The following is a 3,585-nucleotide window of genomic DNA, read 5'->3' on the forward strand; positions in this document are numbered from 1 at the left end:
AAGACCAGCTTTGCTGGGCAAAAAGTAACGATAGTGAAGATTAAGATAATTACATTATAGCCAACCTTACCCGTTTTCACAGAATGCAAGAATTAGGTCCTCCATTTCCAGACTAATTAGAGAATTTTTACACGAGTCTAAAAATATGTTCGATTTCCGGCAAAAACGCAAAAAAACGCCCGTAAATCTTGCATGCGCTTTATATTAACACTTCTATTGTTACTCAACATTTCCATTCTTAACACTTCCATTCTTAACACTTCCACTGTTAACACTTCCATTGTTGACACTTCCATTGTTACACATCTTCGAAGTCAACCACTTTAAGCCCCCATATCTCCCGCACTTTTATAGCTATCGAGACGCAACCCCCATAGTGCACGAATGGAGACTTGGGGCTACTACCACATACAAACACCATTCATGTGCGATGTGTAGTTTTGGCTGAAAAGTGAAATATAGGGACACACACATCCATTTATATATATAGATAGATAGATAGATATAGATATAGATATAGATATATAATCATGTATAGATACAGGATTATAAATAAATATCACAGACAAAACAAACAATGTTTTTTGTGTGTCATATTCTTTTAGGGTTTTAATAGTGAGGACGCGATAAAAACAAAAATTTGTCTCTATGACATCATACAACGTNGCTGAAAACAAATAAAATATTAATTAAGTCTGACCACTCGCGAGATATGACAAGTGACTACGCACTCTCTGTACCCTCTTGACCTTTCACAGCTAAAATTTAACAGCATCAATTTCGGTTAAATTAAAGCTATCGTGCGAAAAGTTTCTTTGTGTTTATCTTGTTTTGAGATATTAACCAAATAAATGTCGTCACACGTACACCTATACATGCATATAGATTCGTGTCCACAGAATTGTTTATTTGTTTGTTATTTCGCTTTTTAGGGTTTAAGAAGACTCAAAACGAAGAAATTTGCAAAAAACTCGAAGGGTCAAATTCGACACCATTCCAAAATTCACCCTTGTTATGTATATACCACAGCCAAGAAAGTAATACAATTAAATTTGCATTGTCTTTTGTATTTAAGTTTTATAAAAGTTTTAGCAATGACATCTATTACAATAATATAAATCCTAATGACGCAATACGTACACAATAACGTACACAATACTGATACAAGTATATAATATAAATAGCATAATATTATAAAAAATGAAATTCAAGAATATTTACCATTAAGAAATGTACGGTATATAAATAAAACCGATATATAATTTAATATGCAAAATATACGGAATAAAATTTCAGAGTTCGTAAACAATAATTAGTAAATTTTTCTAATTAAAAATTCAGTCATGCAAGCCTGCAAAACGTCCAGACAGTCACTACCAGCACACGCAAGTCGTTTCATCTGTTCACTTTACTGTTTAAAATTGAAAAAAATTATTACACTTCAATTAGAAAATTTGTTGCTGGTGTCCGTGGTTTTATTAATTTAGCTACTGTTAAAGCTATTTAAGATTGCACCATACAGTTCGATAGAAGGGAATAAGTAATATAAAAACAATCAATTTTTACTACATAATGTTTAACATTAATTGGGTATTTAAAAAAATATATTTAAATAAAGTGGAATAATCAAGTTTAGATTAATTGTAAGCTTTTTTCTGTATAATAAATCAAAAGTACAGTCAGTGAATAGTAGAGAATTATAATGTTATCTTATTAAAAGCAATGTAGCCTTTCTATATTTAGATATCATACCATCGATGGTCTTTGCATAATGGAATTGCAGTATAAAATGTCATCGACATTGGCAACATCTGTGGCAGTTTCATCATCATAAAGTGTAGTAATGAATGATGATTTTCTCAAATACTCCCATCTATGATTGAAAACCTGGATTATAATTTTAAAATTTATGTCAAATATAAAAATGTATAAAGTTTAATAAAATCTATAATATCTTGTAAAGTAAACCGGAAAGTTCAAAAAAAGTTTTTTTTCCGATTGACACATTATCCGACTACTTATCTAAAGTAGTTCATAGAAATTTTTGGATTGAACAATGGTTAAGCTCGCCGCACGATCTTCTTCAAATTTAGGCATACAGGTGCAGTGAATAATAATTATATTTGAAAAAATATATCGTAAAAGTTCAGCGAAAGTTCGAGTTCTAGTCAAATCGAATACGTCGTTTTTTGCTGCGGCTGTACCAATGCCTGCTGCACAATCTAAGGATAGAGTGAATCCCGCTATATTGTTTATCATTATATCCATAACCGTATTGTTTGTGCGCCGAAAGATTACGTTTATATTCTATCGAATGAGTAAGGTGACCCTTTTGTAAGGCAGCATTATTATCTGAGATCATCTCACATCATAAAATATTTACATCACATCAATCGATTTTAATTCCCTTTCGTTCAGATGTAGATTGCATATTAGACACAATTACGAATTATCGACTTTTTAATTACTTTGTTTACGGTTAGTGTTATTGATTAGCTCTACAACAATTTTTTTTTTCGTTTCTAAATATATCGGCGCGATGCTCAGCTTTAATTTCTTAATATATGTTTAATTTATTGTTTCTAAAATATATGGTTTCCACTTCAAATTAGTAATGTCTTGTCCCTGTACATTATATTTTTCTTTTAACTAAATAATCATGTTGGTCGTCTATCTAACTCCTTTGGAGAGAAAATTTTCGAATTGAAATAACGTGACATCCGTTTTGAATCAAAAGTGTGCATGTAGTTAATTGGGGGCCTCCTGTCGCTGTGGCTTTCACATTTTGTCTTCTCTCTCATTATCTATCTTTGAGATTAATGAAAATAAAACTGAACGGATTGCGTGAAATTGTAGCGTTATCGTGTAGATACGTGCACTATTGTATGACTGAGTATATAATTAAAGCAGCTTGTAAAATATTGGATAGAAAGTTTGATGTATTTTAGATTTATTTATTGAATTAAATTTTATATTGTTCTTGCTTAGTTAGGCAGAAGGTAAGGTCATTTCAGTAGTTTAGTTTACTCAGCAATTGTTGGGTTCTTACACTAAATATAAATTGAGAATATTTTCTAACTTTTTAATGAAAAACTTTATCTTATCCCATAGGGTAGCAATGACTGCCTTTTTTTTTCAAAATTATTTTATTATTTCTGCCACTTTCTCATTCTAGTGTTTTAACATGAAAGTAATTAAACCTAGCTTATTAAATATTTTATGACTAACAGAATTATAATTTTAATTTTTTTCTCAATATTAAAAAAATGTCTGGATATGAAATAGAATTTTTATATAATTTATGTTAGTCATTTCGTTTTACCAAGTACAGTAGAGCGTCGTTTATCCGAAGGTCGGTTATTCGAAACGTCGGTTATCCGAAGGAATTCCAGTCGACAAATTTAAATTTTCGCCAGTGCTGTGGCGCTGTAATCTTTGGCTATGTCTTCGGCTACTCAAATATTTTACGTTTTTGATACTAAATTAACTTCTGAAGTATAATTTTTTATTGTTTTTATATTTTTCAATATATTTATTTTGTTTGTACAAAATAAAAAAATAATTTTTAACGATACAATAGTCTTC

This window comes from Centruroides sculpturatus, unplaced genomic scaffold (genome assembly GCF_000671375.1).
Source record: "Centruroides sculpturatus isolate CEXI.00-Female unplaced genomic scaffold, Cexi_2.0 scaffold378, whole genome shotgun sequence".
Taxonomy (NCBI): Eukaryota; Metazoa; Arthropoda; class Arachnida; order Scorpiones; family Buthidae; genus Centruroides; species Centruroides sculpturatus.